The sequence below is a fragment of the Nycticebus coucang genome, chromosome 10 (assembly GCF_027406575.1).
Source record: "Nycticebus coucang isolate mNycCou1 chromosome 10, mNycCou1.pri, whole genome shotgun sequence".
NCBI classification, from domain to species: domain Eukaryota; kingdom Metazoa; phylum Chordata; class Mammalia; order Primates; family Lorisidae; genus Nycticebus; species Nycticebus coucang.
This window is the reverse complement of record NC_069789.1, coordinates 7,357,948-7,375,021: the sequence shown is the minus strand read 5'-3', so window position 1 is coordinate 7,375,021 and position 17,074 is coordinate 7,357,948. Positions and strand designations below refer to the sequence as shown.

The 17,074-nt window shown below is 40.9% G+C and overlaps 1 protein-coding gene across 4 annotated transcripts in view; it reads left to right on the top strand.

The window, feature by feature from the left end:
• CRACD (capping protein inhibiting regulator of actin dynamics) overlaps nucleotides 1–17,074 on the top strand; it is a 238,238-nt gene that overhangs the window by 88,807 nt on the left and 132,357 nt on the right. The window lies entirely within an intron of this gene.

The following is a 17,074-nucleotide window of genomic DNA, read 5'->3' as shown; positions in this document are numbered from 1 at the left end:
CATTGGAAATTTATCATTTAGAAACAAGAGCCATCAGTGATGGTACAAATTACATTTTATTCTTTGTGTTAAGTACACAGAATAGACTAGTGATTTATAGACATGAAAACCCCAAAGGACAATGTGTAGTGTGTTTAAAGTAGTAAGTTTTATTATTTTAATATTTCTTTAAAGGAAGCACATACTTGGTGTTGTCAATGTTTTGATTTTAGTTATTCTACAGAGAAGTAAGATGGCATTTTGACTTTAGATTTATCTTCTACATATAACCCTCCTTCATGAATCAATCATCGCCCCACCAATATTTGTTAAGCACAGATATAAGTGTGTAAGAGAAAATATAATTCAATTCAACACATTTGCTGAGCATTCATTCTGTGTCAAACCCTATGATGCGGGTGGAAAAGATACAACATTTAACAAGAATTGATGCTCTGTCTCATTGAATTTACAATCTTCAGGAAAAAACAAACAGTAAACACGCAGTTACAGAGGTGATCCAGATTAAACATATGTAAAAATTAAGCTGACCTGGTCGAGACGGAGATAAATAGGACATAGCCCTTTCTCTCAAGGAGTTTATAATTTGAATATTGAAAGAGACACATATTTACGATTTACTAGAATGTCAGATAGAATCAATACTCCAGAAGTGGTACAAAAATATCAGTACTTCGGAACAGTGATTAGAAAATGACTAATCAGGACCTCAGGAATGGTGAGAGACTTCATGAATAAGGAATCAGTCTAGCTCACACCTGTAATCGTAGCAGCCTGGGAGGCCAAGGTGGGAGGATTGCTTGAGCTCGGAGTTGGAGACTAGCCTGAGCAACAGTGAGACCCTGTCTCTATCTAAAACAGAAAAATTATCTGGGTGTTGGGTTGTGGGCCTGTAGCCCCAGCTACTCAGGAGGCTGAGGCAGGAGGATTGCTTGAGCCCAGGAGTTTTGGGTTTCTGTGAGTGACCTATAATGATGCCACTTTAGCTGGAGTAACAGAGAGAGGGGCTCTGTCTCAAAAAATAAAATAAATAAATACAATTCGAAAAGAAATCAGCACAAAAGGGTAGACATTTTGACAGTCAAATAAAAGAAGGACAAATGAAGGAAGGAAAGGCAGTTAATTAGCTGGTGATGCTAATTAGTCATCCCCTTCATCCATTCTTGTTAATTGTAGAGTTTAAAATATGTTGATATTATCAGCTGCATTGTCGATCAATCTGGAGAGTGAGGATGGTGGCTTGGACCCAAGGCCAAGAGGGAGCATACAGCATTCCTGCCTCCCGCTCAGTCTCACGTGTCTACCCTCTTGGAGGGGGAATGGCTGGAGAACTGCACGCCGAGCTCCAGAAGAGGCGGCACTCTTGCTTTTAGGCGAACAACTCTTGCTGAGAGAAGAGGCAAGCTGGGTCATACAGGGGCACTGACCTCCCCAGCCAGACTCTGTCTCCTGTGAGGAGTGAAGAAAATGGAGGTAGTTTTCTCCCCACTATTTTCCTAAGAGAGCAGAACCATGGGCAGAAGTTCTCATATGATAGCCAAAGCTAGAAATTTGGGGCGAAGAACAGAAGAAATCCCACTACCGTAGGTAAGAGATGAACAACTGTGATGGTAATTGTGTGATACAGGCTGAGAATTCTGCATAGACCAGATACTAGGGGAATGGTCCAGGAAGGCTGATTACCTGGAGAGGTAGAACTTGACCTGTGTCTGTGATTCAGATGGAAAGAACAGACTGATTCTTGCTTTTCTTTTCTGAATAGCACGCAGGGCATCAATAGGAAACAAGCTAAGTTACATGGGGTATTTTATTTTATTTTTTGTTTTTTTGAGACAGAGTCTCACTCTGCTGCTCTGAGTAGAGTGCTGTGGTGTCATCATAGCTCACAGCCACCTCAACCTCTTGAGCTAAAGCAATCCTCCTACCTCAGCCTTCCAAGTAGCAGGGACTACAGGTGCCTGATGCAACACTGGGCTAGTTTTTCTATTTTTGGTAGAGATGGGGTCTCCCTCTTGCTCAGGCTGGTCTCCTCAGCTCAAGCAATCCACCTGCTCGGCCTCCCAGAATGCTAGAATAACAGGCGTGAGCCACCGCGCCCGGCACAAGTTACGTGTTTTTGCTACAAGCCATGTGACAACTCAGGCAGTTTCTTGCACTAGCCTATTATTGGACAAAGAAAGACAGGTTGACTTGGGGAGCTCCAAAACAGTTCCAGGTAAGGGGCTAGTCCGGGTGACATGAAAAGGGACAAGGAAATGTCAAATGTCCATTTTCAGCGCTTTCTCCACCCTCCAGTTAGTGTGCACCAGTCTGGTGAATCTGCTGTATTGGTCCCTGACCTTTCACTTCCACCTGTGTTTTCTGTAGAGGGAAATGGGTATCTTATTTTAAGAACTTCATGGACAGTTGCCAAACCATGAAGACAGGACTTCTCACCCTCTTTTAAAAGGTTGTTGTTAGATGGATTAGGAATGAGGAAATGTGAAGTTGCAGGTTGAAGGAACAATGAACAATTCAATGCATAGGAGGCAACTTACTGATGAGCTTTGACACTTGAATAGTCCTCACCTGTACTCTGCTATCTCAGGGAAGTGATCAGGAAACAGTTCCCACCTTTAATATCAAGATTTCATCCTCTAGTGTGTTTCTGCTCTGTTGAAGCCCATCCTACCCACACCCCAGGCAGTTGTCATGTCACTGTAAATTATGCGTAATATTATCTTATTTCATGTGATTGGAAATAAACAATATGTGTTTATTTTTTTGATCTGGCTTTTTTCACTCAGCACAGTGATTTTGGTATTTATCCAGGTCGTTTTGCTTATCAATAGTGTGTTCCTTTTAATTGTTACCTCTTTCTTCCTGAGTGAGCTATTGTACCTTATGCAATTTGTTCAATTTATTAATATTCCTCTGTTATCTATCTTTTAATGTTGTTAAGATCCACAGTCTATTGTAGAGACAGAATCTCACTTCATTGGCCTGGGTAGAGTGCCGTGGCCTCACACAGCTCACAGCAACCTCCAACTCCTGGGCTTAGGCGATTCTCCTGCCTCAAAATTCTCCTATTAATGGGAATTTATAATGTTTCCAGTTTTGGACTATTAAAAGTTGCTGTGAACATTCATATACAAGTCTTTGTGTGGATATATATTTTTATTTCTCATGGATAAATAACTCACAATTGCCCAGCATCAATTGGCATATATACATGGGTCTATTTCTGGTTTCTCATTCTGTTTCAGTCATGTATAAATCTATTTTTACACCAATACCACATTCTCCTAACTAGTGTCGCTTTATAGTAAGTCTTGAAAAATACCAGGTTAAGTCTTCCAACTTTGTTCTTTTTCAAAATTATTTTGGCTATTGTAGGTCCTTTGCAATTCTCTATAAATCTTAGAATGAGTTCCTCATTTCTACAAAGAAGGTTTACAGAGATTTTGGGTTTTGATTAGGGTTACATTGAATCACCAGATCAATTTGGAGAGAATTGGCATGTTAATAAAAACGAGTCTTCTGATCCATGAGTGTGATTGCTGTGTAGTTTACAGTTTTCAGTGTATATTCACACATCTTCTTTTTCCCCAAGTATTTAATACTTTTTAAATGTTTGTTAATGGTATTGTTTTTAAAATCTAATATCCAATTCTTGATTGCTAGTATATAGAAACACAATTTATTTTGCTATATTGATCTTAAATTTTGTAATGTTGCTCAATGCTTACTTCATTAGTTCTGGAAGATTTTTTTATACATTCCTTAGGATTTTCTACTAATTTAATTATGTCATCCACAAATAAAGGTAATTTTACTACTTCCTTTTCAAATTCTATGCCATTTCTTTTTCCTTTTCTATTGTGTTGGCTAATTCATTATAGTGTTGAGTAGAATTGAGAGCAGATGTTGGATTTTATTAAATAATTTATATTTATTAAAATGACCAATGACCATATTTCTGTTTTAGTCTGTTGATATGCTGAATAACTGATTGATGTTTGAATGTTAAAGCAACCTTGTCTTCCTGAAATGAACTCCTCTTGGACTTTGGAGTAACCCTTTTATATATTACTAGATTTTATTTGATAACTTTTTTATTAAGCATTTTTGTGTCTGTATTAATGAAGGAGAATGTTTTATAGTTTTCAAAACTTTGGTTTTGGTGTCAGGGTATGCTGGCCTTATAGAATAATTGAGGAGTATTCTTTCATCTTTTGTTTTCTGAAAGAGTTGTGTGGAGTTAGCATTATTTCCTCCTTAGATAATAGGTGATCTTTTTTCAGTTGTCTCTAAGGTAGGCACTTTCTCCTCTTTTAGCTAAGTATTTAATTCCATGTTTCCCTCTGAGCACTGCTCGTGATTCTTTCTTGGTTTTACAGATTACTTAGATGTCTGTTTTTGGTTCCAGATAGTGGGATATGGTCCAGATACTAACTGACTTCACTGTGGTCAGAGAACATGCGCTGTATACTTTCAGTCCTTTAGCATTTATTTGGATTTCCTTTTGTGGTCAGTTGGAAGGCATGTGCTCTGTTTCTCCTTTGTTGGGTTGAAGTTCCTATAAATGTCAATGAAGCTAGTTTGTCGGTAGTGTTGTACATACAGCTCTTGTATATTTTTATTGATTTTCTGTCTACTTGTTCTACTGATGCTGAAAGAGGCATTGAAATCTCCAATTTGTCTATTTTTTCCTTCTGATTGTGTAAGTTTTTGCTTTCTGTGTTTTAAAGCTCTGTTATATCATTATGAAATGGGCCTCTTTATCCGTGGTAATATTTATGGTTCTGAATTTTACATTGTATGGTATTAATATAGCCATCCAGATTTCGTTTGGTTAATGTTATTATGGTACATTTTTCTTCATTCTTTTCCTTTAAATCTATTTTTTCTTTATGTTTGAAGTGGTTTCATTCTTTCTTTATATAACCTGAAAATCTCTTCTGTTTTATTTGGAATATTTTTTTTATTGATATAGGTAGGTATAAGTCTGTTGTCTTTTTTTGTTTGTTTGTTTTTCCTCATTTATTTATTGTCTTCTTTTGGCAAGATCAAGTCTTTTTTTATGATTTTAATTTTCCGCACTACTGGCTTATTAATTATATATATTTTGTGGTAGCTCTAGAATTTTCAGTGTACATCCTTAACTTATCATATTCCATATGCCTGAGCTCAGGAGTTTGAGACCAGATTGAGCAAGAAAAAGACCTTGTCTCTACTACAAAAAGTAGAAAAAGTAGAAAACTAGTGGGGCATGGTGGTGGGCATCTGTAGTCCCAGCTACTTGGGAGGCTGAAGCAAGAGGATCTCTTGAGGTCAAGAGTTTGAGATTGCCATGAGCTGTGACACCTCAGCACTCTACCCAGGATGGCAGAGTAAGACTCTGTCTCAAAGAAAAAAGAAAAGAAAAAGAAAAAATTAAAATAAGAGTATGGATTTAAAGAACGTTGTCATTTCAGATATTCTGATCTTCTGGATTTAAGGGTGGGGATAATGGAGTGGGTAAGGCCCTTGTCTGCACTGTACATCAGTGGAAAACCTTTGCATCAAGATGGCCTGAGCTCACTAAGCCTTTGCTTTGTATATACCTTTCAGAGGAGTGGACATTCTAGCCTAGGTTAATAAGGTGGTCATGACCCCTTGCTGTCCGACATTGGCTTTGGTTACTCTCTCTGAAATTATGATCTAAGGTTTAAATCATTGATTCAGGAGATAGATGGGTTGATAAAGGAATGCTATTAAATCACACACACTTCAGTTCTCTGATTCTAAATTCAATTTATCTGCTAACTATCCTGCATCACGTGACTATAGTCTAACTCCCCGTTTCTAAAAGAGCAGTTTATCATCTTCTGTCACAAGAGTCTAAAACATGAGATTTGTGAAAAGGTTTGATGACCGTACCTAAGTCTGGAAGAAAATGCCTCTTCTAACTTCAAAGCTTTTAACCTTTCAAAGCTTTTTCAGAAAACTGAAAATAACTTATCCCTCTTTTAATCTACAGACAAAACATATTTGATGATTCCTGTTTTCCATCTTTTCCTGAAGATATCTTCTATTCTCTCAGTAGCTTTCAAAAAGCTCTGATTAATAGAGTCCCCAATAGTAAGAATAACTTTAGTAGGTTTCATAATTGGCCCAGTGTGTAAAATCATTCTTCTGATGAAAGGCCTACTGATGAAAAAGTGCTAAGGAAGTTGTTAAGGGAGTCTGTATCATCAGTGGGTCCAAATGAAACTAGGAAAGTCATTTTGGAGTTCGTTTTCATCAAAAAGTCCTTCTGTATACTCAACTACAACTGTCTTTTAAGTTTAAAAAACTCTTTTCCTAGCTTGGCACCTGTGGTTCAAGCGGCTGAGGCGCCAGCCACATACACCTGAGCTGGCAGGTTCGAATCCAGCCCGGGCCCACCAAACAACAATGACAGCTGCAACCAAAAAATAGCCGGGCGTTGTGGCGGGCGCCTGTAGTCCCAGCTACTTGGGAGACAGAGGCAGGAGAATCACTTGAGCCCAGGAGTTGGAGGTTGCTGTGAGCTATGATGCAACAGCACTCTACCCAGGGTGACATAGTGAGGCTCTGTCTCAAAAAACAACAACAAAAAACTCTTTTCCTTAGGTTACTGGACTTGTGACATTTGATATTTAATAATTATCCTATGTCATAATATTAATGTCATACCTCCAAAACTTTCTGCGAAGCAAAACCCCACCTTGCTTTACCTTTTTCTCTTCTGAGTCCGGCAACTGGTAGTGTGTGCCTCCCCCCCATTGTCGGTCCTTGGGCTTAACTTTCTCCTGTATCCCCAGAGGCAAGGATGCAGAGAAAAGACTCTTTAAACTTGGTAACTGGAAAGCTAAGTGTGTGGTTCCTTTGTTTTTGAAGAGTTAAGGAAAGAAAGAGTAGCTTCTGAAAGGAATGCTACTCGGTTTACTTTCTGTATCCTGGCCTCTGAATCTCAGGCCCAGCTCTGAAGGAAGGCTTAGCGATGACCCAGTGACAGTGTGAGAGGAGAAAAGCTTCAGTACGGGGAGATGACCTTTGTCTATGGTGAGGGTAGGACATAACTCTATGTTCCTGCGAATATACTACAGGTGAAAATCCTTACTTAAGAGACAAAAATACTGTTTATTTTTGCATTCTTCCTTTTTTTCACACAAATATAACTATATATTTATATAAATGAAAGGGAAAAGAGTTCATAACCTTGCCCCACATATTTAACCTTTGTTTTTTTTCCTGTTCCCTTTCGGTGCTTGCCAACCTGCATAATGATTTTGAAATCAACATTATAACATAAATACAGTTTGGCAGTCAGGCTTTTTAAGTCGGCCTCACACAGTACAAATAAGTCTTCAGGCTCGGCGCCTGTGGCTCAAGTGGCTAAGGAGCCAGCCACATGCACCTGAGCTGGCGGGTTCGAATCCAGCCTGGGCCTGCCAAACAACAATGACGGCTGCAACCAAAAAATAGCCGGGCTTTGTGGCGGGCACCTGTCGTCTCAGCTACTTGGGAGGCGGAGGCAGGAGAATCGCTTGAGCCCAGGAGTTGGAGGTTGCTGTGAGCTGTGATGCCACAGCACTCTACCCAGAGTGACAGCTTGAGGCTCTGTCTCAAAAAATAAATAAATAAATAAATAAACATTATTAAAAAAAAGTCTTCAACAGAACCTTTTCTAGATTATCAAACTTGTTTAGTCTCCCTCGCCATGTGTTTTTGGGTAAGTTTGGTTACTAGAGGACAGGATCTTCTCTGTTCCCTATTTTAACGTCTTTTCACGAGGACAGAATCTTCTGTTCCCTATTTTAACGTCTTTTAACATGTTGTGGCTCAGCTGTCTTCCCCTTTATGTCTGTGTCTACAGAGATTCTCCAAGGCTCAAGTTCACTGACAGCTGGCAGAGCTCGACACCTGTCCAGCATGGTTGCTGCTCACCGACTTGCTTTTTTGATCTCCAGCCTTTGCTGGGATCATAGCAGAGGCTGAAAATGATTCGGAAAGGGTTTGGGGAGGAGACGCTGGGTAACGAATCCTGCTTGGTTATTAACACGCTTTTTTTTGGAATCCCTTGCGCCTTCTGCTGTGTGTTGTCTTTGGCTGTTTGAGTTTGTTTTGCTGTTTTAATATTCTCATTTTCTGAAGCATGCATACCTACATCAATAAAAATGAGAAAAATCTTTCCATAAAAAGTGTGCTTGAGGATCTGTCGAGCTTGTGACATGATAAAACGGCTTTGTAACACTCCTTTGGAAGCTTCATTAGATTTATTCACCGAACCAGCATGTTGGCTAATATACGTGACAAAGTATGTCCTGTCTCGGGTTTTAGTAACAAGGGGATAGATAGCATCAGGCTCCCGAGTTTTATTTCGTGCAATGGTTGTTTCTGTGACCACTGGAGTCTTTGAAGCGCAGCTGCAACTGAAGATGACACTTCTCCAAATGCAAAAGTCCCACACCGATGTTGCCTTTTGCCATCTTCATATTTCTTTTTTTCTGTAGAGACAGAGTCTCACTTTATGGCCCTCGGTAGAGTGCCTTGGCCTCACACAGCTCACAGCAACCTCCAACTCCTGGGCTTAAGCGATTCTCCTGCCTCAGCCTCCCGAGCAGCTGGGACTACAGGCGCCCGCCACAACGCCCAGCTATTTTTTGGTAGTTTGGCCGGGGCCGGGTTTGAACCCGCCACCCTCGGTATATGGGGCCGGTGCCCTACCGACTGAGCCACAGGCGCCACCCCATCTTCATATTTCATTCCATCTTCAGTTCATACAAGAGCAGCAAGCACTGGGGCTCTCTCTCTTTATGGCTAAATAGTATTCCGTGGTATACATATACAGCAGTTTATTAATCCATTCGTGAGTTGACAGGCACTTGGGTTGATTTCACATCTTGGTGATTGTGAATTGAGCTGCAATTAACATTCTAGTGCAAATGCCCTTACGGTGATATGATTTTTTTTCTCCTGAGTAGATACCTAGTAATGGGATTGTGGGAGCCAATGGAAAGTCTATTTTGATTTCTTTGAAGTTCTCCAGACTTCTTTCCAAAGAGGCTGTATTACTTTGCAATTCCACCAACAGTGTAAGTGTTCCCCTCTCTCTACATCCATGCCGGCATCTGCAGCTTTGGGACTTTGTGATGTGGGCCAGTCTCACTGGGCTTAGATGATATGTCAGCCTGGTTTTGATTTGCATTTCTCTGGTAATTAGGGACCATGAGCATTTTTTCATGTGTTTGTTGGCCCTTTGTCTGTCTTCTGTGGCGAAGGTTCTGTTCATCTCTTGCCCAGTGATAAAGGGGATTGTTTGCTTCTTTTGTTGACTAATTTGAGTTCTCTATGGATTCTGATTATCTGTCCTTTGTCAGATACATAACATGAAAATATCTTTTCCCATTCTGAAGGTTGTCTGCAAAAGCTGTGATTTTTGTTCAAAGTATAGTATAGTGAAATTGGCTCCGTAGAACTTTTGTCATGTATAAAACTAGATTTTCGTAGCTAGTCTAAATTTTCATGGCTACATGTAATTCCTTCAAACGGGCTGTGTGTGGGTGGCCGTCTCAAGCTCGTTGGTCTCCTTGAGATTGCTGTGATGTTATCACATGCATTCTTGCTGCCAGTCATGTTAATCTCTTGACATTGGGCTTCAGCATAAATGTTTTCCCAGTTCAAATTATTATTTATTTATTTTTGAGACAGAGCCTCACTATGTCACCCTCGGTAGAGTGCTGTGGCATCACAGCTCACAGCAACCTCCAACTTTTGGGCTTAAGCAATTCTCTTGCCTCAGCCTCCCAAGTAGCTGGGACTACAGGCACCTGCCACAACACCCAGCTATTTTTTTGTTGCAGTTGTCATTGCTGATTTTAGCTGGCCCGGGCTGGGTTTGAACCCCACAGCCTTGGTGTATGTGGCTGGCACCCTACCCACTGAGTGACGGGCACGGCCTCAGTTTAAATCATTTTAAAAAGACTTCTGCCTTTGAATTTTAAATGATTGAAAATTCAGTCTCCCCACATTCATTGAAGGACTGAAAAATGTTACATGATTGTTTGTGATTCCGTTAGAAATGATGAATTGTTAGGTAGCCAGCAGTATTTATCAAGCCTCACTTGTAAAGAACCACATTAAATGCTTTGGGGACTTAAGAGAGAAAACCCTCAAGAAGTCTGGATTCTAAAGCATGTATTGAAAAATAGAGAACAATCCAAGCAATACTTGGAAGCAGAGCTCAGTGGTTAAATTCGCAAGCTCCAGAGGCAGGCTGAATGGATTTAGATCCCCATTTGTTAGTGTTGTGATGTTGGGTAAGTCATTACACTTTAGTCTGTGCACAGATAAAGTGGAGGAAATGGTAAGGAAATTTAAATAAGATAAAACATGTATATGTGGTCAACGCAGTATCTGGCAGCTATAACCATAAGACCTAGAAAACATAAGCAGTTATTCTTAATTATTTTTATTTTATTTTTATTCACTTATTTATTTTGAGACAGAGCACTGTAGAGTGCATGGTATCATAGCTTTCAGCTACCTCAAACTCTTGGGGTCAAGAGATTCTGCCTTAGCCTTCCAAGTAGCTGAGACTACAATTTCCCACCACAACGTGTCAAGATGAGGTCTCAATGTTCCTCAGGCCGGTCTCGGACTCCTGAGCTCAAGCAGTCCACCTGCCTTGGCCTCCCTGAGTGCTAGGATTATAGGTATGAGCCACCACACCTGGCTTGTTTTTAATAATTTTTAAATTATGAAATACTGTATGTATTCAGAAATATGCACGAATTATATGTGGACATTGAACAGTGATAAAATGAGCATTCCTGGAACCTCTATTCTGGTGGCGAGAACTGAAATACTTCCAGTAACCAGAATCCACGCCCACCCACCCCTTCCCTATTATAACTTCTTCCCCCACTGTCTTAACTCTTGTGATGTGATAATAATTTCCTTACTTTTCTTAGTTTTACCACTAAATGCTACAAGTTTATACTTTACTAAATGGCTTTATCTTCTTTCATGCAACATCGTATGTGAAATTCATTCATTTTCATTGCCATATAGTATTTCACTATATAAATATGTGAACAATGTCTTGGTCTGTTCTGCTATTGATGGACATCTAAGGTATTCCTAGGTTTTGATTCTTATAAAAATATTAAAAGTTCGGTACTTCCATGAAAATCCTGCTGCTCATATTCAAGAGATTCTCCAGGGTGCAACTGCCAAGTCATGGGGACTGTGGATCTCCAATTTTATTGGACAGTGCCGAACAGTTTTCCAAACAGTTTTCACTCTCACCAGCTCTGTAGGTGGGTTTCTATTCATATCCCGACCAGTACTTGGTATTGGTCAGACTTTAAATGGTTACCAAACTAATACAGAGCTGTATTATTGTAACTGTTCTTTTTTATAGTTTCAAACGTACAGAAAAGTTGCAAGTACAATAACAAATAGTCCTTTTTTCTCGAACCACTTGACAGTAAATTGATGACATGATTCCCAAATATTGCGGAATAGTTTTTATTTTCTCCAAATGAGGACATTCTCCTATATATTCAGACTGCAGCCAACCAAAGCAGGACGCTTACTTTATTACTTTGCTACCATTGAATCTACAGACCTCATACAAGTTGTGCTAATTGTCTGTGTCATGGCCTTCTGAGCAAAGGGCTCTGGTCCAGGCTGCTTGCTGTGTTTAGTTACTCTCTGGTCTCCCATCTAGATCATTCCTTTGTCTTTCCTGGACTTCTTGACACTTTGGCAGATCACACACCAGTTATTCTGTTGACTTTCTCTTGATTTATGATCGGTGTTTCCTTATGATTAGATTCAAGTTAGGAATCTTTCCAGCAGCATCACAGAAGATGATCTGTGTTCTTGCTGCGTCTTTCCGGATGGCAGGTGATTTTGGTTCATCTCATTAGTGACACTGTTAACTCTGAATACTTGATTAAGGTGGCGATGGTTGAGTGTTGCCACTTTACTCTTTTTTTTATTTTTGTTTTAGTATTTTTGGTCATTGAGAGCCACATCAAACTGGCTTCTGTCTTTTTAACGTGTCACCTTTTTCTTCTAGTACTTCTTTACTTTCTGGCACCAAAAGAAAGGGCCGGATGCACGTTCTAAGCCATCCTCCCAGCGGAGTGCCCTCCTCACCTAGAGGGGCACCCAGACTCACTGCTTATTCACTTCTTTCCCCTGGATTTTATCCCTGTCTTTCCAGTTGCCAATCTGGCATTTCTAATTGGATATATTATAGGCACCTTACATTTTATTTGTTCAAAATGGAATTCCTGACTTTATCCATTTAGTGGATTCCTCCTCCAGCCATCTCTATCTCATTAAATTGCCTCTCCACCCTCGCCCTGCATGTCAGGCCAGAAACTTCCATGTCGGCCCCTACTTATTCTTTCTGCTCTTGCCACTGTGCCAGCTTCAGTCTGCCAGCAGATTTTATGCACTTCACCTCCAAGATCGCCAGCGGTCTTCGCACTTCTCTTCTGACCCTCTTGGCCCACCTTCCCTGCCCCTCACACATTTCCAGAAGCCTCTTCCTGGGTCTGCCGGCTTCCATTCTCACTTCACCCAGTCCATTTCCACACATCTGTTGTCAGTGGAAACCAGAGCACGTGACTTCCTTGCTTTAAACTCTGCAGGGCCTTCTCATTCCTCTCAAAATAAAGGTCCCAGCCTGTAAACTTCACGCGACCCGACTCTGCTTTGCTCCTCAGCCTCCTTGTGTTCCTCTTGCTCTTGCTGAAATGTAGACAGCAGGAGGAACACTCCCTTTTTTCATTCCCGAGACATGCTGGCCCCTTTCCTCCCACAGAGCTTCACCTGAACAGGTGTCCTGTTGCTCTGTCACACAGCTTCATTCTTACCCTTCAAGTCTCGCCTTAACTGCCCACTTGGGTGGGCCTGCCCTGATTACCCCAGTTAGGCTCTTCTCACTCCAGACCTCGCTACGCTGTCAAAAGTCAATTTCTTTTCTTCCCAATGCTTAACGTGACGTGCAGGCACATTAAGGGCCACGTCCTTGTGTGTTGCCGTATTTCCCCAGTAGACTCTGAATTCATGAGAAAATAGCAACTTGGCCTAGCTTGAGCTGCACGCTGGCTGACTGTTAGAGAAACAGCGGTTTAGTACTTAATGTCACCAGGACTGAATGTAGTGCAATTGCTTAAAAGAGGAATTGCACCTTCTTTGAGGGATGGAGAAGATTAAGTGTGATTGTTGATGTAAAAAATAAAATGATTTTATAGGCTAATTTTAAAAAAACTATGAAAAGGTGATATAGGAAAAACAATTAATGAGAATCTATTAAAGAACCATGATGAAATCTGCGTGATGAATTCTCTTAGATTTAAAATGAAGAATAGTTTGTTTTGCAAAAGCTATTGAGCTTAGGAGAGCGGCTTTTGAAAGTCAGTCTCCTGACTTCCATTTTCCATTTTGTGAATTGTGGCTCCCTAGGAAGGTGGAAATGTGGAATGGAAAATTGAGCTGAGCTCAGCAGAGAGGCTTATCATTGTCTAGAAGATTCTATCAGGGGACACAGTTGCTAGATAAAGGAAGAAAAAAGCAGCGATAAAAGAATAGGAATCCTGACTCTTTTCTTTTCTTTTTTTTTGAGACAGTCTCAAGCCGGTGCCCTTGGTAGAGTGCTGTGGCGTCACAGCTCACAGAAACCTCCAACTCTGAGGCTTAAGCGATTCTCTTGCCTCAGCCTCCCAAGTAGCTGGGACTACAGATGCCTGCCACAACCCCCAGCTATTCTTTTTGTTGTTGTTGTTGTTGTTGCAGTTGTCATTGTTGTTTTAGCTGGACGGGGTCGGGTTGGAGCCTGTCACCCTCAGTGTATGTGTGTTACCTATCTAAGAGATATTTTAACAGACTAGATCTGTTGTTTAAGGCATCTGTTTTGGAGATTATGGATTTTTACCTATTGATTTGTTTTAATTCATGCATAATAAATGTGCATATGATAATATAATACATTCATAAAATTTGTAAAGATCAAATAAGTATACTTGGGCTATCCATCGTCTTAAATATTTGTATTTTCTTTATGCTGGAACCATTCATAGTCTTCTCGGTATTTAAAATGTACGACAGATTATTGTAAACTATACTCACCTAGTTTACCTACTGATTTTTTTTGTTTTTGTTGCAATTCTCATTGCTGTTTTAGCTGGCTGGGGCCAGGTTTGAACCCGTCACCCGCAGTATATGGGGCCAGCGCCCTACCCACTGAGCCACAGGTGCCACTCTACCTACTGATCTTTAAATAATTTTCAAAACTAATTTTTTGAATTAAAAACACATTTTAATATAATAATAATAGCTGGTTTTTTTTTTTTTTTGGAGACAGAGTCTCACTTTGTTGCCCTTGGTAGAGTGTTGTGGCGTCATAGCTCACAGCAACCTCCAACTCTTGGGCTCAGGTGATCCCTTTGCCTTAGCCTCCCAAGCAGCTAGGACTACAGGTGCCTGCCACAACACCCTGCTATTTTTAGAGACCAGCTCTCACTCTATCTCAGACTGGTCTCAAACTCGTTAGTTCAGGCAATCCACCCACCTTGGCCTCCCAGAATGCTAGTACCCGGCCTAATAATAGCTGTTTTAGTTAGCTGTCCTATGGTAATAAATAGCCAGTGGCTTGCAAGAACTGAGGTTGTTTCTCGGCCACATTATGTGTCTCTGGCAGACTGGCATTGAATCTACTACCGCTCCTGTGTCTCTTTACCCAGGACCCAGGTGAAGGAGTGGCCCCATTCCGTACCTTATGTGTTCATGACCAAGATAAAGAGAGAGTCAGCAGAAACGTGCATTGGCAAGTCACACGGCTAACCCTGTTTCAGTGGATTAGGATAAATAATCTTCCCACAGGATCTTATAAACCATGTAGAACCAATGTGGCTATCAGGGGATATCCTGGGGATACTTGAGGCGCCAGGTGTGTCCCCTGAGTTTTTGGAGTGAGTGGTACAAAGTCCTGCATCGGCAGCCATTCGCTGAATGCTAATTATTTGCCAGGCATTGTTTTAAGCACTTTACAAATATTAACTTATAGAACCCCCACAACTATCCTATTTGATAGTATTATTACTACTCCCATTTTACAGATGAAGAAATTGAGGCCCAGGTTTACACAGACAGTAAATGACAGAGCCAGATTTCAAGCCTGGGTTTCTGAGGCTCTGGGAATGGGCATAAATTGTTGGTTGAAACATTTTCGTGTGTGCTTTTGGCTGAGAGCAATGATGCATAACAATTGCTAGTAAATTGTATTAGTAGTTAGTCTTCTGGGCATAGTATATTTTTGAGGAACTAAAGTTTGAAAGTCTGACAAGTCACAAAGTACTTCCCAAAACAAAAGTTGGTCCTGTGATAAGTAGATGGACTGATCCATTGGTCGCTGTGGACCTGAGAATTTTTCTCCATTCAAATTTGCCTCTGATCATCAGCACTCTGACTTGGAAACCTATGGAAAGAAATAGATTTTGGTTCAAATATTTATTGAGTTAATACTTTTTGCCTCAAACTTCAGTTTTCTTTCCTTTTTCTTGAGACAGTTTCATTATGTTGCCCCCAGTAGAGTGCCCTGGCGTCCAGCTCGCAGCAACCTCCAACTCTTGGGCTTAAGCAATTCTCTTGCCTCAACCTCCCAAGCAACTGACTACAGGCACCCATCACAACACACAGCTATTTTTGTTGTTGTTGTTTTTGTTGTTGTAGTTGTCATTGTTGTTTAGCAGGCACGGGCTGGGTTTGAACCCACCAGCCCTGGTGAATGTGGCTGGTGCCCTACCCTACCCACTGAGCTATGGACGCTGAGCCCAAACTTCAGTTTTCTTGATTTCCTTAGTCTTCTGGAAATGCTGTCACTTTAAAACCTCCCTCATTCCCTTAAAAACACATCTCAATGCTCCTCCTCCTGAGAAGCTTTGCTTGGCACCCCAGCTGAGTCTGCTGTGTGTCCTGGAACAGACTCTGGGCTCTGTTTAATTCTCTGAATAATGAGAATCAAAATATATACAGCAGAGAGTGGTAATGAAGCTTCAATAACTTTTTTGTTTTGGAAGTGCTTTGTGACTGGGCAGGTTTTCTGCAGAAATGGTAGGATGTGGTTAATCTTTACAACATTCTTCCTAACTTCTTCTCTGGCCCTCCGTTCCTCTCTTCCAGGCCTTCATTTAACAGGTCTGCTCTCAGAGCACCTGCTGTTAGGGATGGCCCTGCCGTGCTCAGGGGTGTGGACTCTGAGAGCAGACTGCCAGAGTTTAAATCCCTGCTTTAACACGTAGAAGAGGTGTATTATCTTCTATTTAACCTCCCTCTGCCTCAGTTTTCTAATATGTAAAGTGGAAATTGTGATAGTACTCTATCTCTTTGGTGAGGATTACATGAATTAATATACCTAATCATCTTAGAATGCTGCTTGGTACACATTATTAGTATTACCCCCTGAATATATGCTCTCCATACAGCAGAGTTGTTATTTTTAATTTTTAATTTTTTTTTTTTGAGATAGTCTTACGGTGTCACCCTCGGTAGAGTGTTGTGGTGTCACAGCTCACAGCAACCTCAAACTCTTGGGTTTAAGCTATTCTCTTGCCTCAGCCTCCCAAGTAGCTGGGATTACAGGTGCCCACCACAACACCAGGTTATTTTTGTTGCGGTTGTCATTGTTGTTCAGCTGTCCCTGGCTGGATTTGAACCTGCCAGCCTCAATGCATGTGACTGGTGCTGTAACCACTGTGCTACCGGTGCTGAGCCTAATTTTTAAATGTTTTGTAGAGATGTGTATTGTCCACACTGGATTTGAACTTCTGGCCTCAAACAATCCTCCTGTCTTGGCCTCTCCAAGTGTGAACCACAGCACTGGGCTGTTACTAAGACACAATGAAACAAAAAGCATGTGGTATCAGTTACAGTTATTTATTATGGATGTTTGCAGGGCGGTACCTACTGTTCCAACTCAGGATGAAAATGCTCAGTTTGAAAACTTTTCTTTTAAAAATCAGAACTAGTTTCCCAAGGCCTTGTATGTCTCCTTCCTGCTGCCAAGAACGGT